General features: G+C 38.7%; 1 protein-coding gene across 14 annotated transcripts in view; it reads left to right on the top strand.

Annotated features, from left to right (window-relative positions):
- EPB41L2 (erythrocyte membrane protein band 4.1 like 2) overlaps window positions 1-24,946 on the top strand; it is a 207,954-nt gene that overhangs the window by 44,033 nt on the left and 138,975 nt on the right. Inside the window, exon 2 of one of the 14 annotated variants that reach the window (XM_045843879.1) lies at window positions 9,382-9,455. The exons of the other annotated variants lie outside the window; for them this stretch is intronic. The gene's annotated coding sequence lies outside the window, so the exon portion shown is untranslated. The remainder of the gene's footprint in view (window positions 1-9,381; window positions 9,456-24,946) is intronic. 14 annotated transcript variants of the gene reach the window in all.

Here is a 24,946-nt window from a genome sequence, read left to right as displayed (position 1 = left end):
GGGCTTGGATATACAGAATGAGGAGAGGTTTGGTTTGATTTAGTTTTAACGTTTTCACTAAGCTCTATTTTCAGTTGCTGCTTCCACCACACCTGACCTTCTGTGTATCTAATCCTTCGCTCTGGTCGTCTGAGCGGGCAGTTACCAGCATACATACACAAGCATGTTGTTATTTAAATGCATTGGACCTTTACTTTTTTTGGTCGTGATTTGATCTTTCTCTTTGGTTGGAGATATCTATATTAGCTTTTTATTAACATGCAGATGATAGCTGGTTAAGACATAACATTTTTCTTAATATTTTGCTCTGTTTATCAATGTGATTTTTTTCTTTTTTGTTTATTTAGTAAGTAGCCTGATGCTTCTAATCTAGCATAGTCCTTCGTAAGGGGGGTTGGGGTGGGCTATTTTTGTCCCCCTAAAGAATGGTTGGCAATGTTGGCAACATTTTTGATTGCCATGTGTTGAGGGCACCTCACTGGCATCTAGTGAGACCAGGTATGCTGCTAAACATTTTAGAATGTACAGGATAGAGCCTCTCACAACAAACAGCTATCTGGCTAAAATGTCAATAGCGCAGGGGTTGAAAAACCCTGATTTGGCTAACATAGGGCAGTGACCAAATCTGATTAACTAAGAACTGTTTCTGTCTTAGGACAGTTTTGTTTTCATAACGAAATACAATAACTCAATGGTAACTAGGCAAGCTTTTCGTCCCTTCTAGAGGTGGAGGAAGAGGCTGTCCATCTGCTCACCCTACCCCAAGCCAGATCATTCAAGTTGGCATCATACTGGATTTTGTTTTTCAGTGGCTTCCTTACCTTCACCCCCTATCGCACTTAGAAGAGATCACATTATCTTAGTCACAAATAATTGCCTATTCAGAATGTTATATGACCTGCCTTGGCTTGGGGTGGAGGAGAAGCAGAGGAATGAAAGGGATGTTCACCAAAGTTTTGACAGGGATGAAAAAGTCCTAGTGTGCCTTTCATGATCACAATGAGTACCAGCAAATGCAGTTGTGAGTAATATGAAGCGTGGGTCACTGGCCAGCAGTGATCACGGAACGCTGTGGATGGCACGTTGAAACTCGAGAAAAAACATGCACAGAGACAGATCAGTTTCTGTGGAGAAGTAGGGACGGAATGGCCACCCCCTCTAGTGGGGAGCGCGCTGATTTACCGTCCAAACTGGCTTTTATTGGGTTCGTTTTGCATAAATATTCAGGTAAAGCATATTACTCATTGCAAGGAAGTAAGGATCAAACAATAGGTAACAAGAAACTCTGAGGGTCTATTTTGAGTCAGGGTCAAAGAGCTGTAAGACTTTAAGGAACAAACTAACTTCCTCCTTGGACCCTTCTCATTCAACTGAGAGCATTCTAAACAAAGAAGGTTTCACAGGAATTTACATGTTCTTTCTTAGGCCTGATCACACGGGGAATCCGCCCTTTCCAGCACAGGGCAGTACCACCCTGTCATTGTTTCAGGCTTAGGTGGAGCAAGGGAAGTAAGGCAGCCAAGAGATTAAGAGATTTTCTTGCAGAGCAGGAGGACTCGGGTTTTGTCAAAGCCAAAGGGCAGGAGTCCATCACCCCCTTTTGCCATAGCCCCCAAAGTCCTTCTTTTGGGGGCCTCCCACGTGATCGTGCCTGTCTTAGGTCATTCCCCCCTTGGGGAATCTTACCTGTCATTGGCTAACCGACCAAGCATTGGGGGCCAGGCAGGGTGAGGTATGAAGGAGCAGAAGCAGTGCTCCTGCCAGGGAGATAAGCTTGTCTCCTTGCTGGCTTACTGTTCCAAGGGCGTTCCTTTAGCCTAGGCGGGGGTTACAGCTTCTGATACCAGGCAGGGCGGTTCCCAACAGTAATATATGTAAGTTCACACGTATCTGTATAGTCAAGGGTTAATTAAATAGCTTTATAAACAAAGCAAATTCAATGAATAAGTGGAATTTTTAGATAATCTTTAAAATAAGAAATCTCTGGGTCCAGTATCTAAAATCTCCGTGTCCTCTACCTGTCAGATAACTACCTGTTAAAGAAATTGATGCTTTTGTTTTATCTCGAGTTCTTGGGCCTAACCTTTGTGATTTTGATTAAATGTAAAAAGTTGGAAGGAGCAACTATTAGTTCTATTTGGATGCCTTTGTAAGTACTTGAGATTCTTTACCTTCTTTCTTTGCTCCTTATCTTTCAGATATGGGCTCTAATTTTACCTAACTCCATTTTCTGTTATGCTTTTTTTCCCCCCCAGATTGCTTTCTGTAGTTATTTCTCTCTGTCTCTTACTAGGCTGTTACGTATAGCACAGTGCTGGGTACATAGAGACCATCTGCTAACTATTGAGTGAGTGAATGGTGGAGGAAAAGGAGAAGCAAGCACCTTAGTAATCTTAAAACTAAGTAACAGAAGACAGGTGTAGGATGTTTGCCAGACAGGGTGCTGCGGACAGAATGTAAGTGAAGGTAGGAATTGTTATGTGAGCATGACCATATTGGTGTGGCTTGTGCTGTGCCTTTTTTTTTTTTTAATGTTGATAGTCTGGGTGACAGGCTGGTAGGCTAACTGTGGCCTTGGCCATATCTGCAGGTCTAAGTGGTGTTCATGCCTTCTACCTCCAAGCTAAATTATCTCCTTACACTGCAGGGCTTGTAGCCTTTGCATGTTCTGGAATATAATTTGCATATTTGCTGGCATATGTGATTTCAATCTAGACTTCTTAACTGTGTTAGTTGTGTATGTTCCCCCCTCCAGGAAGAACCAAAGTTGAAAGTGATAGACATGAGCCCTGAAGACCAGCAGTGATTTTCCTGTGGCAGCATTCTTGTAGCACATTGAATTCTGGGCTTGGGCAGATATGCTTTCTTAGCCTTCCCTTCAACTGGTCCCCAAATTTCAGGAGACACAGCTCCATTTTACTCTGGGGTTCGTTCTCTTATGTGCATTAGTGTCACTGCTAGTGGCCTAGGTTAGAATAAATAGCAACTCTGTAATGTGTGTGTTTCATTTGCCTGTTGAACTGTATGAAAGCATTTATTAGACAATTTGATTCAAAGTAGAAATAATTATGGAAAAAGCTTTCTTTCAGAAAGAGGCCCACTAACAGGGCACTAGTGCTTATCACCGTGGCCAAGCCATTGGACTCGCCTCTCGAAAACTGAACACGGCTGACTGCACAGGTGTTTGCGTGGTTGAACAAATTATGTCTGGACAATAACTGTTGATGCCTGATAGTGATTATGGAGGAATGGCAGAGTTGCACATGGACTACTTTGGTAAGAAAATTAAAGATAGAATATGACCAAACATTTTCATCAAAGAAGAGAAAATAAAAACACTTTTTTGAGAGTAAATAGGGTTTTTCTTTTATTATTTAATGGTTAAGTGCCCTTAAACCTACTAATATTGGAAGTCAGCCTTGTACTGGACAGTTTTGTTTTTTAACAAAAGGCTAGTAACTTTTGTTTATTTATAACATTGACTTTGTTCAATTATATCAGGCTTTCCTTAGTAGAGGACAGCTATATGTAGATTGTGGCTCAGACCATAGGAAGATCCAATTTCCAGTGCCATATCTTTTGCCTGTAATTTTTTTTTTTTTTGCTTTATATTCATGTGTGAAATCTATGACCAGGAAAGTGGGGTGTGGATTTACTAGGGTACTGTCATAGGATTTCTGAAGATTGCTAAGAGTTCTCAAAGATTGTGACTGGGAATTTCAACTGAGAAAAGTTACCATAGTTATTTTTGTTAGGCTGCATGGGTGCAAGTGTGAAGTAAGGCCAGAATTAGCTAGAACCACAGGGCACGAGAGGTTCTGGACGAGTGTGGGGCTGAGAGTTCAGGATATAATTGTCCCTGTGGATTCCAAGCCGCCAAAGGAGGGTGATGAAGAAGGCATGGGGAGGTAGTAGGGGCACAGACTGCTCAGGGTCGAAGAGTTGTTGAAGTTGGGTTTCAAGAGGGATTGAGCTGGGAAGGTAGAAGATAGAGATTGGGATGCATGAAATTGAGACAATGGTAGGATTATAGGTCTAGGGCAGGAGTTTTCAAGAAATAATTTTAGGAAGCCATGACGGGCATTTAGAAAATGCAGTAGGAGAAATAGCACGAGTGTCGGGACTTATCTAGCATATATGGCACTTTTATGTGAATTAAAAGAATTTTTACCCTTGGGGAAAAGTTTTCAATTACTTTTATTATGCTTCAGATGAACCTCTTTGGCTGCAGTGCTGCCACAGTGCAGAGCTTCCCCTTTGGGAGGGGAAAGAGATGCTCTTTTTCTGCTGAGATGGAGAAGGCTCACTGAGGGGGGGCCGTGGTTGGGGCTGGATTTAGCATAGATTGCCTGAGCTTGGGCTTTCTTTCTGATCATTGTGGATCACACTTTTGAAAACTTTGGTTTCCATTAAAACTGGTGTGTTTGCTGTGTATTTATGAACCAGAATGAGATGTAAATATTTTGCTGTGGGTCACAGTGGGAAAAATTTGAAAGCCATTGCATGGGGTATGACCGTGGGAATGGGTGACTGAGATGGTGAGGAAGACAGGCTCATTGAGATTTGCTTTTTAAGTAGGAACAAGCTAACATTACATTGCCCCACCTCCTCTCTCTCTCTCTCTCTCACTCACTCATATATACTTCTCTGCTCTGTCCCTTATGGAAAGAAGTAAGAGTATGGGTAATAAAAACTGATTTTATTTAGGATGCATTAAACACGTGGAAGTTTGGGATTCAGCTCCCACTTCCCTAGGAAGATGTTAAACATTGTGGGGTGTGAAAAAAAGTACGGCCCATAGACCCTGCTATTGGTTGAGCTTCTGGCTCAACAGTGGGTCCCTGCAGCTTCACTGTGAGACTGAGGGAGATAGATTGGAATAATACCAGAGCCTGGGCCAGGGCTAAGATCGTGTGATTCTGCTGGGCACAGAGGAGAGGGGACTTTTGGTAAGTGCTTTGGGTCATAGGAAGAGAGCTGTTTGCGACTTAGACAGTCATAGGTCAACCACAAAATACATAATTAGTGATAGAAAATGGAAAATTAAATTTTAGAGGGTCGTGAGGGTAGCAAAGCTCTGTAAACGATCAAATAGACTATCACAGTTTTGAGAACTGTGAGATATTAGTTCTAGCTTCTTGTTTTGCTGCCTTGATGATTCATTAGAAACAAACAAACAAACAAATAGCATCTGAGTGTGATTTCAGCCTTGCCTTTGGAAGTAAAAACAAACATTGGGTCTGGATTTCCCTGGGCCACCTTCCTGTTATTATGCATAGTAAAATCTCGAGAGTCTAGTTTCCCTTCACACCTAACCGTGTTGGTCCGGTGTTGGCGGTGGGAAGTAGGAGCCTACGTTCAACGGCTCTTCAGAAGGAAGGGAAAGGTGACCAGGGCATTGCGCAGTGAGGAGTTAGGAAGTTCTTGTAGCCCTTCATCCCCAGTCTCCCAGAGTTCACGCCCATACCCTGTCTCTTTGGCTGGCCCTTGTGGAGGAGTTGGGGGGGATTCTTCCCTGGGCTAGTATGAGTGGAGGGTGACAGAAAGGGTCACCTCCCATTCATTCGGCTGGGGAGCAGATGGGTTTCAGTTGAAATTCCTTTCTGTGTGTCTTCCTTAGAAGTGTTAAAATTGGTGGTTAGCTTTTCACTTACTTTGAGATGTGTTATGGGTTAATTGGACCTTCTTAGTATGCTTGGGGAGTCAGTATTGCCTTTAATGATGGCTTCTGTGGGGAAAAAGAATCATAGCTAACATTTCCTTAGTGCTTCCTTTGCCAGAAGCTGTCCTTCTGTCGACATTATTTTATCTGTCTGGAAAGCCAGGCATTCTGTTCTCTTAGCCTCATCTTACAGAATGAGGATGGAGGCTCTCATCCCCAACCTCACTGTGTCACCCTTATCTCATTCATTCCCCTAGTGTGTCTGCCCCTACCTCGCCCATGTCTTTGATTCATTTATCTTTCTTTCATTTTTTTTAAGCCAATGACCCAAAATCGGGCCTATCATGAGTAGGAGACTGCCTGCAGACAGACGTCCAGAGTTAGTCCCCCTCAGGTCTGCCAGACGTAAATGAAGGTGGGAGCCACCAAAGTTTGGCCTTCCTAGGACACTGATGCCGTGTTCTACAACAATGTTTAAAGCTGAAAAGTTGTGAAAATAGGGCTTCCTAAGTAGAGTCCAGTCAAGTGTGACTGAGGTTTTCTGGGGCCAGAAGGACTGTATTTTGCGTTAAATAGCATTGGGTGGGCTCAGGGATTCTGGCCACGGCTGCATGCCAGATACAGTTGAGAGCCATGGCTGGTAATGACATCATCTCCACAGGTGCCAAATCTCCCCCCCTCCCCGAAAAAAGCATCTGCTTGTTCCCCCTTTTCTTTTTAGAGGACTTCTAAGCACTCCTATGAGGTTTTGTTGCAAAAATAAGTATGAAATCCAATTCTGGGTGTGTGTGCAGAGGTAGGGAGATGAAAATACAGTGCTTTTTGAAAACCACACAGTCCCAGAAATTCCGGTTTTAGGTTACTTTCGTTCACTCACTCCCAAGAGATTTTTGTGGAGCGGGTGGGGGCTGGAGGAAGGGATGGAGACAAGATGAGAAAAGTAGCCTTGGAAAACAAAGTCGAGGGTTTTCTCCCCTCTGTTTTCCCTCCAACTGGAGACTGGACTGCAGTGTTTCTGCTTGTACTCTGAGTTCCAGCATATTTTGCAGAGGCTGGTGAGCTCTGATTTCTAGATGTCAAACTTGGTTTCAAGGGATAGGATCTTTTTAATGGTAAATTTATATGTTTGGTGAATAAAATTTGGAATAGAGAGAAAACATCATAAAAGCCAGCCTTGTTCTCACTTTCAGACATAATTACTTAATATTTTGTTGTTTTTAATCCTTGGATCTTACATTTATATCTTATAGAATAAATACTTCAGTAAACTTGTATGCACTTCACAGTATGTTTGCTTTGATTCCTATTTTCATTCAATCTGTGAAGAGTTTGCCATACTAAGTAACTTGTTAAAAAGAATTTTAGGCATGTTAAGAGACAATTAATCTATACTTTCTTTATTTAATGGATAAGAAAATTTAGTGAAGTGAAGTGACTTTCTCAAAGTTATTAACTTTCAGAGCCGGAGTTAGAACTGGCTTCACTTATTCAGTATACCTTTAACTGTGCCGTTGAGTCTGCATTACTTTATTCGCTGGGGGGAATTTGCGAAGTATGACACTTCACAAAGGTATATTAGAGCTTTCTGACTCAGAAGAGGTAAATCCATGGAACTGTAACTTTGAGTATGAAAAAATGTGACACGTTGAGACGACCCAAACACACTTGTGTAGTTAAATTAATTTGCCCCAAGTGATTTGGAGAAGTTTGAAAACCATTATGATATGACTGGATTGCTGCTTTTTCAGGGTTATTTGATGAAAGCCTGAAAGGAATGGAGGTTAAAATGTATGTTTTACATTTAGCATAAGCACATTTGAAGTTTCTCTCTTCGAGCCATGTTTGAACTGATAAATCGCTTAAAACTTTTTAGTGGTTTTGCCACATTGTTAATTATCTCATATGCCACTTTCTTCCACTCGGGAGTATATTTGCCATATTTTGCTGAATCCCTGTAGTAATTCATATCTGTGTAATTTCTTTGGCAATTACTCATGCAGTCTGATGGCATTTCTTCTACTCTTGTCCTGAAATTTGAATGTTTTATGAATGTTCACTTTCTGTGGGGTTGTGTGTTAACAGTCTAGTATCGGCATCTCAAGGAAAGAATGTTGTCACTCCTCTGACTTCCTATTGCCTCTCCCCCTCCACTTTGCTTGTCTCCATAGGACTAACGGAGCACTTTGTAGGTTCTCACTGTTAGTACTGTGACTTGTTAAAAAAGTTCTGAGAGTGTTTAGGGCAAATCAGGGAATGTGGCCCCTTCCCTACTCTCTGAGTCGATAGTGGTGCTGGCACCACTGATTGCGGGAATATCTCTGCAGAAAAAAGAAGCCTAGCATGATTTGCACATATTTTGTTTTGGTCAGTGGTAGTTACTGTCCTTTTTGAGGCAGTTGCTGTGAACGCAGACAGTGTACTGGCACACAGAGTCTCAGCCTCACTCTCACCTCTGTTTGACTTCGGTGAGATGGGAGGGACACTAGGAAAACAGGTGAGGGGGAATCCTCAGTTTCTGTTTTTCTTGGAAAAATCCTTTCAGAAGAAATCTTCAGTATATTGAATTATGCATCATGAAGACTTACTGACAGCTTTGTGCATTTCTTGGCTTTCTGCATCTTGAGGAAGAATTGAAGGTGAAGTGAGGGGAATGAAGAAACTTAGTGTTGAAAATATGAAGAGTAAAGAGCAGAAAAGAAAGGAAATAATTTCCTGTATGTATTTGCAGGTAGGAGAAGAAGGAAAAGGAGAAGGAATGAAAACACCATCAAGAAATGAGGCTAAGTAGCCAAATGCTAGGGTGGGGACCAAATCTGAATGTCATTTGGCAAAGTTGATTATGCTTCTGGTTCTTTTCCAGAAGTTTTTCAAATCATTGGAGTGGGTGGGGGAACTCCACTAGAGATGACAGCTTAAGTGTTGGAGAAATATGATGGAAATAGCTTGAGTGACTAAAGTGGGAAGAAACAGAATTAAGAAAAAACCTTTTTTTCTTTTTCTGGCAGTGCTCTGTTTCTCATAACGCTGTATGTAATTTGTTCTCTAGTGTTGTACCAGGAAGTTTGTTCAGTATAATGTGAAGAATCTCCTTTCTGATCAGCTGCTTGATTTTCCCTCTGTCTTTCTGTAAGCTGCTTGCCTTAGAATAGGCCTTGGGAGCCTCCCTCTCTCCCAGCTTGTTCACTGTAGGAAAGTGTCAGGATACAGAAGATGTGATGCAAAAGGAGACGGATTCCAGCAGCTTCACAGGCACGCAGCTGCGCGCACCCCCTTCATGGACCAAGTACACTTGTGTGGTCTCTGTATGTGGGCACACACACATGTTCTTTTCTCTTAAAAAAGAAGTGCATAGGCGTGACGTGTTTGCAGAAAGTTTTATGTGTTGCTAGAGTATGATCTCATTTATCCTAAGTCTTTCAAATTCATTGTGTTTAAGTAATGATGGATCTGCACATTCTTTGGGCTGTTTAGAATCATTTTTCCCGTTTCTGTTTGGTTCGGCAAAAAGAGTAAATTAATTTGGGAATTACTTTTACAATCGGAAAAGGAACTCTGCTTCCTAGAGATACTTATTTTTACTGTTCAGTTCCAGTGTTGGTTGCATTACTTCCTGACCCAGGGCCGGGCCACCTCTGACACAAGAGTTAGGAACTGAATTGTGTCAGCACTGCTGCTTAAGGCGTTTATCCTAATCCAGGCGTCCTTGGGTTTTTTTCCAGTGGCAGCAGTGATCGCAAACCTAGACCACAGGAGTTCCGAGGAGATCTGTGCTTATTCAGTGAATTCGTTACCAGTAAGTGTGAGTTGGTGTTTTTCTTTGGATGCTCTGTTTTGAGTGCATGAAGATAGAGGTTTTTATGTTATTTACAGTTTCATTCCAGAACAAAATGAGTATCAGTGAAGTCTGTCTCATAGGGTGCTGCTGCACAGCAGAAGAAAATAGAGGTGAGGGCCAGTGAGGAACCAGCCACAGAGCTTTCGTGGCCCAGATTTGGGGTTTCGGTATTTGTGTTGGCCAGGTTTCCTGGAAGACAAACTCATATTGCATTTACATAAATAATCCTGAGACTTCCATGTAAGGGTTACAGAATTATATTTGATGCTCTTGTCTTATGTCTCAGTTCTGATAGCCACAGCTACTGCTGCCTCAGACAGGCGCTTCTCCACTTTTCCTTGTCTCTGCTTTCTGCTGTGTGTGATAAATGCATGAAGAAGAGATCATGATAATGCCTATAGTTTAAAAAAGAAAAATAGCCACTATTCTACATTTTCATACTGTTTTATACCATTAGGGAATCAGAAGCTCAGCAGAGTGAGGCTCATTGGGAACAGAAGATACCAAGAGGGAAATATGTTTGGGAAAATGGGCAAATTCATTTAGAAACACGAGCTCATCACCTGGTTGATTTACTACGTCGATGCAGATAAATACCTGGCAGACATTCTAAAAAATGATCCCTCAGTCACTTAGCTCAGTTTAAAATTTCTTACTCTCTACTATTTGTAGTAAAAAGGATGGGCTAAATTATTTTTTCGGATTCCTCCCAGATCTAAAACGATAATTCAGGAGGACCTTAAAATATATAAATGTAGGAATTGTTCCAGAGTCATTTCTACTTTCTTGTCACTTTTCTTAGAATTTAATACCTTTTTAAAGATAATGATTCTTTCGGTGAGTCTTAACCCATGAAAACCAATTATGGAGACTGAAGATAGTACGTATATCCCACACCCCTTACAGTTTTCTACTGTAAATCTTAAAAGATGGCATGAGATTTCTTGTTATAAAGGTGCCAAAAATAATATTTGTTCCATTATAGGACTATTCAATTTAATATTAGGCTTACTTTATTGAATCGTTAAGGTGATTGTCTTGGATGATAAAAAATGAGATTATAATTGTTTGAAAAAATAGGTGCATTGAGTTTCTTTTCTTATACATCCATTTCTTTCTACCCGAATACACTAAGAATAACTTGCTGCGCACGGGTGTTTTTTGCTGTTGAGGATACAGGGATGAGCCTGAGAGACTTGTTGAGTAGGGTGGGTTCCCTGGGAGCCCGGGGCTTGTACTGAAGAAAAGCACTGAGCTCTGGAGAGACATAGGGAGTACTGTGGGCATCTGGAGGAGGGAGGGGTAGCATAGGGGGAAGAGTGGCCAGAACGTGTATATGAGAAGAATTAGGTTTTCCTTCTGCAGTTGCTAAGTTTTCCAAACAGATGAATGATGTGATCTGAACTGGAGTTTAGAAGATCAGTAGGGTGGCTGTTCAAAGTAGGACTAACAATTTATGTGAAACAAATAGTTACAAGAAAAATTTACCCATTGGTAGCTTATTTACTGGTTTTACTTTAATCAGAATCTCCTGTTCGTAATTTTAACTGAAGTTCTTTTCTCACAATACAGAAAGTCATCAAATTGTTTTTTAGGCTATTGTCCACTGAAGATAGCTAAGTATATACATTTCAGATAAAAGGTAGGGAATAATCAGCTTAAGGTCCCGGTTTTGATCTTTCTCCATCCAGTGTGTTCCGATACTTATTTTGTAATTAACTCTGACTCTTCACATTCCTCTCTCTTTTTTCTGAGAGAGATTTTAAAGCTTTGTGTTAACAGTGTTTTGAAAATGATATTTGGTTAATTAAGAGTAGGTATATCCCAATTTCCCCTCCACCCGTAATTTATTAAGCTTCTCTTTCCATTTCAATATATCATTATAGGAAAATTCTTCCCTTATTTTTGACAAGAGTTTGTCTAATTCTTGTTGATGTTGATAGTCTTGAAATTCAGAGTAAAAGTTTGTTGGGAAGAAAGGCAAAGTCTCACAGCTAATAGGTGAAAGAGTTGGAACTTAGATCTGCCTGATACAGAGTCATTTTATATCTATAAGCCTCAGTTGCCTTATCTGTAAAATGGAAGCATTGATAATTCATTGCTCATATCAAGTTGCCATGAGAAATGAAATGAAATGATATGTGTAGATTGCTCAGCATAATGCTGGCATAGGTTGTTTATAAGCTGTTTTAAACAACATGGATTATAGAAGTGCATTGTTTATGAATCTAAAAACAACTTAGTAGAGTCAATTGATAAGTAATTTTTTAATGTTTTAGTTATAATTTTTCTTTTGTAAGTTTGATACTTGAAATTATCCAATTTTTAAAACATGAAGCACTCTTTTAATCTTACATACTATAATGAGTGAAACTTGTGTCCTCAATAGTCCCTTTAATTTCCCCCCACAGACTGTCATTCTACACTCTGAGTTCTGTTTTGTGTTAATTTTTACTGCTCTTTCCCTCTCCCCCCATTGAAATGCAATAGTCCTGTAGTGTCTTAGTGGAAACATTGTTCTCTTTGTTAGGGCAAAAGCAGTGCCTTTGTCATTCCTTTGAGACATTCTGCAGATGCCATTTTGCAGCTCTGAAAAATATGTCCCTGTCCCCCTTGTGCTGTGTTAAATTGTGTGTGTGTATGGCTTGGTATTTTAATGAAGTCGTAGTGAAAACTTGACAGTGCTACTTGTCATATGATAACAAAACAAAAAAAGGCTCTTTCTTGATAGAATGTCGATCTGCGCCCGCTGTCTCTGTAGCTCTGTGTGGTCTGAAAGTAGATCCCTCCTGCACCGAGATGGGCCGCGGATGTTGGATATTTTTTGACTGACCTCGTAGGAAACTGTTAAAACAACTTCTTCTGAGCAAGAACTCTAAGCCTTTTGTTGATGTGTATTGCTTTTTAAAGATCTCCTAATTTACATGTTCTTAATAGCATTTTAAGTGGCGAGTATACACTCTAATTTGCTAAGTGGCTTTAATCCTTGTATTAAGAGGAGAAATGGGGGCAAAAATCTGTTGGGAAATTGCTCTGATAAAATCCAGGAAATTCCTCTCATTTTTTAAAATCCAGTTAAAATCTAACTTAAAAAAAAGGCCTCTGATGTAACGGTGTCTGGAAACATGTGCTGTTTGAGTCCAGTGATGTCTGGCATAGAGTGCCAAGCTCAGAAAGAGGAGCAGTGTGAATGTTCCTCTGTGTTTTAGGTAAATCTATACCACATGGCGTGGTCCCAGTTTATTATGACTTTGCTGGGGCTTAGTCATTCTGTTTCGCATTGCCTCTAAAACTGCTAAGCAGGAATATAGAAATAAAGGGAGAAACCTTTATAGTTTTTGCTTTAATAGACTTTAAGTTACTTAAATTTTTGTCTTAATTACAGCAATAACATGTTCTATGAAGAAAAGATAGAATGGCACAAATAATGCAGAATTTCCTGTTGCCCACACTCAGGAACAGCCACTATTACCATTCTGGCTGAGCATTTCCAATCTTTAATCCGTCAGTTTTGTACTCAATGGTTAAAACAACAGCATTATCCTTTTAAAACGGCTTATTCTTCCTTGGCACAATGTGGCGAATATGTCTCCAGAAATTCCTAAGATAGTAGTGCCTAGCTTTGGAAATGTTAATCCATAGGGCATTCATTCATTAGATGGACTAAAAAGTTCTCAATTAGTTGAAAGTGTATATATTTATTGCCTACAGATACATGTGTCAGAAAGGGGTAGGCTAATCATTTTGGATGTTTTCCAGGATCATAAAAACATAACAAGTCTATTCTAGAACTGTTAAGAAGCCTTTGAGACAAGTAAAGATCTTATCACATAAGCCCTGGCTGGTCCCGGAGAGCTGGCTCACTAATTTCCAACGAGAGCTGATTCCGCTGTGGCTTGCCTACTGTCATCTGGGGCAGAGGCACACAGGGATTACAGTGTTTGCATATGTCTAGCCACCAGCTGGACTGGTTTTGTATAATGACAGCAAGCCCTGTGCCATGCCATTCCCTCTGTTTCTTTGAAAGATAAATGTACAATTGGTATAGGACAGATCCTGTTACAGTAAATTCCATGGCAGAAATAAACTCTTTATATGGATATTCCAGATATTAGGGGTTTAAGTGGGAGGAAACTCTTCCGAGGGGCGTGGTGGATGCTGGGGATACTCTTCGAGAAGGGAAAAAAGATATCCTGGACCCTGCCCTCCTTACACCGGGGTCCAACAGGAAGAATATTTACTTTTGATCTATAGATAATAAGATGGCAAAACTGAGTGTCCTTATTTTGTTATAACTATTCTGTTTTGTTGGTTCATTCAGCATTTGTTGAGTTTAGATGTTCCAGTGTGGTTATCTTGGAATTTATAGGGAGTGATGAGGAGATACCAGGGGATTGAGAAGAAGGATATGAGATATGACCTGAGATATGAGTCCTAAATCGTGGTGGGCTCCAAAGTGCTGAATAGAACTAGTGAAAATCATTAGACTGGGGTTCATCATGGTGGGAGGAAAATATCAGATAGATGGTGACAAAGGGGAAATTAGTTGTGGCAGCTAAGTTGCTTTATATGAGTGCTACATTCCCTCCCTTTTGTCTGATATGTGTGTATGTATACACCCGTTTCTATATATTTAAATAAAATATATCAATATGTGTGTATCCTTTCAGAGCATATAGTCATATTCTCTGAACATACCAAGTCCTGTTGGCCTATTGCATCCACAAGCAATGTTTTGTCTCGGAGAACATGGTCTACAGGTAATGCCCATGCCTCTGGTTCCATTTCCAGCCTAAATGTCATTTGGGAGCCCCGTTGCCGAGGTGTCCCCCACAGTACTCTGCTCTGTCCTGGCTATTGCATAGCTATAAATAACATTCTGTAGGTAATCATCTGTGTGATTCATGGGGTAAATGATTGGGAAGTGAAAGCAGTGACTGCCCTGGATATAGCTTGTCCTCGAAGTGTGATTCCTGATCAGATCTTACTGCCCTTGTTCTGTCCACGGGGATGGTTGTGTTTACCCGCCCTGCGTATGTCAGGGTCATCTCAGAGAAGGGGCTGTATTGCTCTTAGCCTAGTTTAGTTTGATCGCCCCGTTCTAGGCATCCTGCTTTCTCTGTCGGTGGGTGTTGCTGGAGTGGTAGGGCGTTCCTGCTGGGTGGGATGGCAGCTGCCAGACTTCCCTTTCACAGCCTTGTGATTTGTGAATGTTGGTGTGTACTATAAACTCACCAATAACTTAATTGGGTTTCCCTCTATCCCAAGTTTGATTCTGGGTATCTTGTGGCTTAAAAATCCATGACTGAACTATTGTTAGGTTTGGTAATAAACTGCCTGTTTATAACCTTATACCTGAAGTCTTGGGTTGGATTTTTTTCCTCAAATGCAGACATGGGTGGTGGACAGTCTAGACAGGGAAGAGGCTATGTTAATAGCACGAAGATTGATGTTGTGTTGAGGGGCTGATGTGGCTGGAGTTTGGGGGGTGTGAGAGAGGGGACAGGAAAAGCAGAAGACAGGCTGTGAATCTGGATCGGAGCCAGCCCACGCTTAACACACGAGGTTATGCTGAGGTATTTGGTCTTCATCCTGGCGGCTCTGCAGAGCCACTGGAAACCTTTTAAAAATGACTATTTTTTTTGTTTTGTTTTCAAAGGAAGAGACAATTATAAATATATGTGCTTTAGAAATATTTCATGACAGGTTTTTCTGGAGAATTACGTAATTTACCTGGATAGCTATTCTGGTGATTTTTAGTGTCAGTTAAAGGAGCCTTGTTTTTTTATTTCTTTTATTTATAACTTCTAGGTGACATTTCGAACTCCGGCAATGCTCTTGTGTTTCTCTGTGTAGTAAATTCTGGTCTTATGAATTCTCCTTTTTTGGCAGTATTTATTATAAAGATCATTTGGATCAAATATTTATTTAACTGAATTGTAATAGTAAACCTTGTTGCCAATTAAGTACATTGTGTTTACTACAGATAAATAATATGACGTTTGGGAATACTGACAGAAGTAAAGCTGTCTTTGGTATTTGTTACTCTTTATTAGATAAATTTGTACAAAGTCTTACTGTGTGCCAGGCTGGGAATTCAAATGGGAGTAAGAAGACTGAGCTGCTGCTGAGTTGACAGTAAGACAGACTGATGCCAGGAATTCAAAAACTGGTCACTTTAGCAGTAGAAATCCATACAAAGGACAACAACGTGAGCCTGCGTGGACAGAGGAGAGGCTTGGGAGTTCTATTGCCTGTACTGTTTCTGTGTGTGTTACTGGGACTTTGAGCTAATACTAGTTAATGAATATGATCCAAATATTTATTAGTCATATATTCCTTTTAACTACCTAATATAGTGCAGGTACTATACTACTAGGTCGTGGCTAAAGACTTGCAGTGTTGCGGTCTTTACCCTTTAGGAATCTGATCGTTTGCATGGAGAGGTAGCTAGTTAATAGCAAAGTGAGGCATTCTGGTGACTTGGAATTGCCCTGCAAAGCTGATAAATAAATTTTTCTTAATTAGTCATTTTGCTTAATATTTAATGGAATTTTACTGTGTATCAAGTGTATGAGAAGAGAAATCCTTTTGTAAATCACCTTAATAGTTGCTTAAGAAATATTTGTTGAATGAATGAATCTTTTGTGTAAGAAAAGATTTTTTACAAACAGGTATTAATCCTAAAGAATATTTGCATTAGTTGCTACTAGCCATTTCTGCATGGAAAGGATACTTTTTTTTTTAAATTGAAATTTCCAGGAAGTATCACTGTCCTAGGGTTTTTGTCCAAGCACTTTTCTGAAGCCAATGGGTGGGTGTATATTTAGATCCAAGAGAAACAAATTATAACCATGGATGTGAACTTTTCACAGTCTTCTCAAAATAAAAGCTTGAAAATTTTTTTTATGCTTTTCTTTTGCAAAGACTAAAATACCCTTTCTAAAGAGGAATAAAACAAAGGTAATATGCTAAGCTCACATGGACCTTTATATTGTTCCCTTCTTCCCTAGTAATTAGCAGAATCCCTCAAAATGTTCATTGAGCCCATAATTTCAAACCATAAAAATTGTAGAAGTATTTATGTGGTGAGGTTCAAATAACATTGGACATTGCTATTTTAAAGAATATAGGCATTTTGGGAGTCAAAGAACAAAAATATTATAGCATTAGATTTATGAAGGCAAGTAAAATAAAATAATGGATATTCAATAAGATCTTGTTATTAAATGAGACAAATTAGATACATTGAAAGTCTCTTAGCTTAAATTTATTAAATACGAATGCAGCTGGGAGAGATAAAGGCTCTGTAAACTGGATAGACCCTGCAAATATAAAGCTGGTGTAACCTGCAGACTGAAGCTTCCCGCCCCTCATGTGACCACCCTCCTGTTTCGTTCCTGTTTGGTGCAGAAGAGCACACAGCCATGGAGCTGCCTGTTGTTAACCTGGTAGAAGGGGGAAGTGGGAAAAGGGTAGGAAAGGAATACTACAGCCGTGAAATTGACATATTTTACGTTCAAAGCCCCTGGTGTTTCTAAATTGTGGTTTTTAAATGAAGATTGTACAGTTTAGTCCGTTTTTTTTTTGGACTAGGAGATGCACTTTCCCCACCCCCAAATTTGGGAGGAATAATGGTTGGTAATGCTGCTGTTGAGTTCTGTTTACATTTACATTGGTGAAATATTATGTTATTTATGTTATTAAATATTTTACCACAATTTTTGCTTCAAAATTTTCCCCCTATTTTCCTCCTTTAAAACCTAGGTGTGTCTTATAGTCTGAAAAATACAGTAACTAAAATTTACTTGTATGATTAGGTTGTAAGCACCTTCAGGACGTTTAATTGTGTACCCTAAGTGTAGTATGTCAACCACAGTTATTCGTAATGTGAGTTTTTTTCCTAGACTTTGCCTCCTTCCTCTTGCACTAAACAAAGTATCCCATTTCTGCTGTCTAGGGCCATCTCTTTGCTATCACAATATATCATTTATATCACAATTTGTTTTTTCATACCAGTTTTGGTCCCATTCCTTATAGTCAAAGTAGATTCCTTGTACACAACAGAGAACTGGGTCTTAATTTTTTACTCAACCTGACAATCTCTGTCTTTTAATAGGTACATTTACACCATCTACACTTAATCTAATTATTGGTGTGGTTGGGCACCATCTTGCTATTTGGTTTTTATTTGGCTCATGTGTTGTTTCTTTCTTTTTTTTTTTTCTCCTGTATTTCTCTGGATTGGCTGTTTTTCTCTGATTCCATTTTATCTCCACTGTTGATTTATTTGTTATTCCTCCTTGTTTTATTGCACAGAGAGTTGTGCTGTGACCAAAATCCAACCCACAACCTTGGTGTATTTGGATGATGATGCTCTAACCAACTGAGCTACCTGGCCAGGGCTCAAAGTGGTAGTTTTGAAGTTTTTTAGTTTTGTGATTAAAATCTGTTCATGGCACCAAATTGCTTTTCAAAAGAGGCCCCAAGTTTTTAAAGTAACTTTTACTTTATGAGATTCTCGCTGCTGTTCTGAAATTTAACTTACTAGTCAGGTTTCCCTGCTTACCTATCAGGTTTCCTCTCACCCGTAGACTTTTGTACATGTTGCCAGGAATATCTACTCTCAGGCCTCAATTTAGAAGTAAGTTCCTCAGGGTTGCCTCCCTCTTATGGTTCTTCCTCCCACTGGGTGCCCGGCTCTCTGTTAGATCACCTACTGTGTGCTCTCTAAACAGCTTCCTCCTTCCCCAGTTGACTCTTCTTCACTTGCCTTTCTCTCCTATCAGGTTTTTAGCTCCATAGAGGTAGTTACCACGTCTGTGTTCACAGTTGTCTGGCACTGAATGGGCTCTTAATAATTATTTGATGAGGAAATGAATGACGACTGAATGACTCGAGGCTGGGCTTCCTGTCCTTCATTCTTAGTGCTTAGCTTGTCCTGCTGAGCTGGTTGGTAGCCAGTGAGTGTTGCTTTGGTGGAATATTGGCTTGATAGTGAGACATTCTTCTGAACATTTTTCTCATTTACACATGCAGGTTACTCTATACTTGCTTGAGTAGGTAGATTCCATCTATCATGTTTAGTTTTTACAGTACCTTGAATTCTATTCTTGTTATGCAGGTGTTTATCTAGTTCTATCACGTCTGTGTGCCCTGCCAAATAGTCTTTTTTTTTTTTAAGGGAAATTCTGGCCTTTAAGATAACTATTCTCTATTACTGTATTACTAAAACTCTCAACAATAGTCACTTTTTTGGAAATAAGGTGAAAGATGATTTATAACTACCACAGTAGCAAATGCTAGAATTAGGGACATTCTCTTTAACTTCTGGGGTAACTTCTAAGTTATCACCTCAGGCTTTGATTTCTGTAATCCTCTCTAAAGATGGCACATCATCACTTTAAACTCGGCATGTATGCTTAAAAGTTCTAAAATCTTGCAAATTCTCCTAGTCTCCTGGGTTTGCAACCTCGGCATTATTTTTAGTTATGTCTCTTCTTCATCTGCTGTCTACTTAGACATCAACCTCTATGGGATATTTTCTTTGAGATTTATTTAATACGAGTCCCTTATTTGTCGTCATTACTACTGCCTCCACATGAGCCTAATTTTGTTCCCCAGCTTCACTGAGATATAATTGGCAGAAGTATAATATACTTAAGAGTATAAATGATGATTTGATATATGCATGCATTTGGAAATGATTCCCACATCAGTGGCTAACACATCTATCACCCTCACATATTTAACCTTTGTTTTCTTTTGGTAACACTTAAGATCTTACTCTCTTAGTAAATTTCAAGTGTGAAACACAGTATTATTAACTGTGATCACCATGATATTGACTAATGAGCTTGAGTGTCCTTTTCTGTGATGATTGGACATTTGTACATCTTCTTTAGAGAAATGTTTATTCAAGTTCTTTGCCCATTTTTTTTAAATTGGGTTGTTTTCCATTTTATTGTTTAGTTGTAAGTGCTTTTTATATTCCACATACTGGAAACCTTTATTGGAAATATGGTTTATAAACACTTTCTCCCATTCTGTGGATTGTCTTTTCATTTTCTTGGTAGTGTCCTTTGGCTCACAAATGTTTTAAATTTTGATGCAGTCCACTTCATCTATTTTTTTTTCTTTTGTTGCTTTTGTTTACGTGTCATATTTAAGAATTGGTTGTAAAATCCAGTCCTGAAGGTTTACACCTCTTTCCTTCAAAGAGCTTCATTGTTTTAACTCGTACATTTTAGGTCTTTGATCCATTTTGAGTTAAAATTCGTATATGGTGTCAGGTAGTTCACATTCATTCTTTTGCATGTGCATATTCACTTGTCCCAGCACCATCTGTTGAGCAGACTATTCTATTGTGGTACATATATACAGTGGAATATTACTTGGCCATAAAAGGATGAAATCTTACCATTTGTAACAACATAGATGAACAACATGGATGGACCTAGAGTGTATTATGCAAAGTGAAATATGTCAGACAGAGAAAGACAAATATGTGATTTCACTTATATGTGGAATCCAAAGAGAAAAGTAAATGAACCAACAAAGCAGAAACAGCTCAATAGATACAGAGAACAAACAGGATTGTCAAATGGGTGGGGCGTTGGGGGGCTTGGTGAAAAAGGTGAAGGGATTAAGAAGTACAAATTAATGGTTACAAAACAGTCATGGGAATGTAGAGTACAGCATAAGGAATATAGCCAATACTGCTGTAATAACTATGTGTAGTGCCAGGTGGTGGGTACTGGAGTTATTGGGGGCATCATTTCATAACTTATATAATTGTTAAACCATAGTGCTGAACCCCTGAAACTAATATAAAAAATATTGAACGTCAACTGTAATTTAAAAAAAAAAAAAGACTGTTCTTTCCCTATTGAATGGACTTGGCACCTTTATTAAGATAAAATGTCTATAGATAAACAGGTTTGTTTATTATTCCTTTGCCAGTGCCACACTATTTTGATTACCCTAGCTTTGTAGTAAGTTTTGAAACAAGGAAGTGTGAATCCTTCCACTTTGTTTTTTGATTTCAGGGTTAGTTTGGCTTCGGTTTCTTGCAATTCCATATGAATTTTAGGATTAGCCTGTTCATTTCTGCAAAAAAGGCAGTTGGAATTTTGATAGGGATTGCACTGAATCTTTCAAATAATTTGGGAACTATTGCCATTTAACAATGTTAAGTTTTTGAATCCATGCATATAGATTTCTTTAGGTCTTCTTCAATTTGTGTGAACAGTGTATTGTAGTTTTCAGTGTACAAGTCTGGTTTCTTGATTAAACTTATTTTTATGTATTTTATTCTTTTTGATGCTAAGTGGAATTATTCTTTGGGTTGTTTAATGCTTATTTATAAAAATGCAATTGAGTTTGTATATTGATCTTATATCCTGAAACTTTGCTCAATTCCCTTTATTAGTTTTGTTTTCTGGATGTTTAAGGGTTCTTGTTGTTGTTGTTTACATATGTGATCATGTCATCTGCAAATAGAGATCATTTACTTCTTTCTTCCCTTTCTTCTTCTTGGATGCTTCTTATTTACTTACTTTTTGCCTAATTGTCCTGGCTTGAACTCTTCGTACAGTGTTGAATAGAAGTTGTGAGAGAGGATATCCTGTCCTGTTCCGGATCTTAAGAGGAAAACTTTGTCTTTCACCTTTTAATTTATGATGTTAGCTGTGGGCTTTTGTAGATGCCCTTTCCAAAAAAGTGACCTTATTTCCAAAGAAGTGACTCTGTTGAGTAAGCTCCCTTCTATTCCTAGTTGAGTATTTTTATCACGAAAGGGTGGCTGGGTTTTGTTAAGTGCTTGTTCTGTCCTTTGAGATGGTCATGTATTTTTTTTCTCTTCTATTCACATGATTTATTATATTGGTTGAATATTTTAGGTTGAGTCATCCTTGTATTCCTGGAATAAATGCCATTTGATCATGGTGTAAGATTTTAATAATCTTGCTGGATTTGGTTTGCCAGTATTTTGTTGAGGACTTTTGCCTCTATATTAGTGATACCGGTCTGTAGTTTTCTTTATTCTAATGTCTTTGTTTGGCCTTAGTGTCAGGTTGTCATAGAATGAATTAGAATGTTTGGGATATTTTTGGGGGGTGGTGGCGCTTGATGAATATGTACTGTAATCGTTTGTGGTTGCACATCTGACTATATTAAAAACCTTGAATTGTACACTAAGTGGGTGACTTGTATAGTACTTTCTCAGTAAGCTGTTAACCAAAACGAAACAGTAAGTCTTTTGGCGAGCTTACCTATCTTCTTTGACCCAAAGTCATTCTGGCTTTCAAAGTCCTCAATGATTTTTCCAGCTGTGATACGTCAGCATTACCTGTAACTTTTCTTTGTATGCCACTAATCCAGTGATTGTGGTCAGCCCACTGCCCCACTCACCACTTCCTGCTCCCCAGGGTCTCCCAGAACATCTTGTGCATCTTACTGCTTTGCCCTGCCCAAGGATTCTTCGGTATTTCTTGAACTTCCCTTCTTTCTTTCCTCCCAACAACAATCAACCCTTTCTTGGCAGTCTTTTCAAGTTTCTTCTATTTATTATTCTAGCTTGCAGGTATCTTCTACTCCCAAGTCCCTAGTCTGATGATTGTTATTTCATTAAAAAAAGTTATATGTGAGTTGGAATGTGTGAGTTTTCTTAAGGAGACAGTGGGACAAAATATTTGAAATCAGAACTGTTCTGGGAAATCTGGTATATGTGTTTCTGGGACCCATAGGCATGAACTTTTTAAAAATGCATGTATAGTTAACTCAAATTTATAGGGTTTACTTTCCATTTTGAACTTTCAGTTGTGTTTCACAGTCTTCCTCATGTATTTCTAATAAGTAGTTTTGAGAAAATTTATTGTGTTGGAGTAGAAACAGTTAAGTTGTAATGCACAGCATCCATATGCAAATATGAAGCATAGGTAGGCAAAACTGGTAGATAAAGGCTGCCTTTTGGTGTTTGGTGAAGTGTTGCTGGGAGGTTGCATAAGCATCATAGTATAATGTCAAGAACATACTTCTTTTTTTTTTAAATAAAATCAGTTTCTACTTTATTAAAAAAATTTTTGAGGGAGCATCTAAGAGGAACATTTCAAATAAAGTAGAATTGGATTCAAATCTCAGGTATCTTCCTCATAGTTGTTGTAGAGTTAAGGCAAGATCCAAATTCGGATTTGTGTAGCTTGAGGAGTGACAATTAACTACTGTGCTATTATGCATTTGATGCTTATTAAAGGAAGTTATTTATTTCTCTGAGCCTCATTTTATTCACATATAGAATGAACTTGCTGTGCAGAGATGTTTTGAGGCATAAATAAGGATATTTGTAAAGCATTCAACAGAGAACTTGCTCACAAAATAGGCAGGCCTATTTCTGTTAGTAAAATACAATATTTTGTTTGCTCCAAGACAATAAGCACCAACAAAAGAGATTTTGAAAACATGCCTGAAACTTATGCAGAGAAATTTGCTTATCTTTCGGCTTTAAAATATTGAATTCTTTATATTTTGGCACAAAGTTTTCAGTGTTCTTTTTCTCTAGAATTTAGATAATTTTCCAAGCAAGTCATTTGCTAGTAATTGCTTTCTTTCCCTCTATTGTCTTTTTTGTTGTTCAAAATGAGTTTTAATCAAAGAAGTAATAGAATTGTACTTTCTTTGTCATTAACTTTCCTTTTGAAGAATGAGAATATTTGACATTTGTGGTTAACTGAAGCTGTTATATAGTAAAGCCTTAGGTTTTGCATTTTCTGGAGTGAAGTTTAGGAAGGATGAATTTTTTGTTAGCCATAATAGAAATGAACTAGAAAAGTGGTTATTGGTTTTCATCTTGGCTACAAAAGTATTTGTTTAAGAGTATTTGTTGTTGTTGCTATAGAAACATACTCAAAACTACAGCAGGGAAAGCATCACAAATAAAGCATTGATTTTGTTACCTGAATTGTTTTTCTTATGTTGGAGTTATTCATAATTGGTTTAAAAATGTCTGACTTTTTATTCCCAAGTAGTATACATATTCAGTTATCATTAAGTTCAAAATACATCAGTATTGAAAATATTTACTGATATTAATCATCTAAATGTTTTTGGTCAGTCTTATTCCTTAGAGGACTGGAAAAAAAAATTCTGCTAAGGCAAATCCAAATTTCTTGTTTGTGATGGTGATGGTTTGTAATTTAAAAAATGTGTATCTCCTTGTGTTTCATGATAGTTTTGGTTCAGTTGGGAATTTTCCTTAATGAAAACCATGTATAGGTACTTTTTTCAAGTTTTATTTATGTTTTCTTTTACAAATTTATTATGAAGTTATACCAGCCATGCTGTCCATCTTAGCTTTTTAATAAAGCTACAATTTGAATCAGGAGAAAGTGGTTCCACTAAGCAGTTTGTAGGGGATAATAGCTCTGCTTCTGGCTTTTACAGACTCTCTTGCTCAAAGGAAGAACAGCTATTGAGTCAGTTACAACTTCAGTGGAAGATGTCTTGCAGCTGTGACTTTTTGGTTCTGTTCCAGAGATAGTATTTGTGTGTACTGTCAGAATGTCTTAAAGGCCCACCCTGGAAAGGATTCAACTCTATAAAAGGAGTTTTGTTTTATAAGCTTTCACATATTCTTACGGGGTTCTGGTGGTGATGGTGGGCTTCACTGTCTTGTCTTTTACACTGGCATTTTATTGGGACACAGGCTTCACAGTTTGAGAATATAATCTGCAGTTATAGTTACTGTACCTCGTGAAATACGTTTAGCCAAGTTCTTGGCACACACCATGATCAAAACAAATCACCCCTCTTCAGACCTTGCGATTTCAGTAAGTTATTTTTTAACTTCTGCCCCTATGCTGAGAAGAAGATAGCATTAATTTCATTATATTCTTTGAGTAATTTAATAGGTATTGATTTACAGATCAAGTTGACATATCAGAAGACAGGTTATGCAGGGAATCCCAAAGTTTAAGAAGTTTAAAGCACCAATGACTTCTCATGTTGAAAATTACTCAGTTTATCCTGTTTTGAATCATGTTGACACAAACGATAAGGGAATTGTCACTGAATATATCCTAGGAGATTGACCATATTTTCTCCAAAATGTTCACTTTTCTCCCTGTCCCCCCCTCCTTTAAGTGCTCCCAAGTTGTAAACGCTGTTTGGGATAGAGAACAGGACGTCAGATGCACTCCTCTTTCTGGCTTCCTTAAACTCCTTCCTCTCCCAGTTACCTTGCCTTTTGGTCTCTGAGGTGGAGACGTTCCTCTTGCTGTCCCAGATTCAACCCTTCTCTTACAGTTTTTGATCCTTTTTTCCCCCTCTCTCTGGAACTACCACACTTACCACACTTAGACATCTTCCCACAACTTCATAGACGCCCCTTCCCTCTTCTTTAGCCTTTTCTCCAACTTAAGATTGATCTACACTTATCTCCAGTACTTTTTAGT

Source organism: Phyllostomus hastatus, unplaced genomic scaffold (genome assembly GCF_019186645.2).
Source record: "Phyllostomus hastatus isolate PE091 unplaced genomic scaffold, TTU_PhHast_1.1 phas_contig_40, whole genome shotgun sequence".
Classification (NCBI taxonomy): Eukaryota; Metazoa; Chordata; class Mammalia; order Chiroptera; family Phyllostomidae; genus Phyllostomus; species Phyllostomus hastatus.
This window is presented reverse-complemented; position numbering and strand designations above follow the sequence as displayed.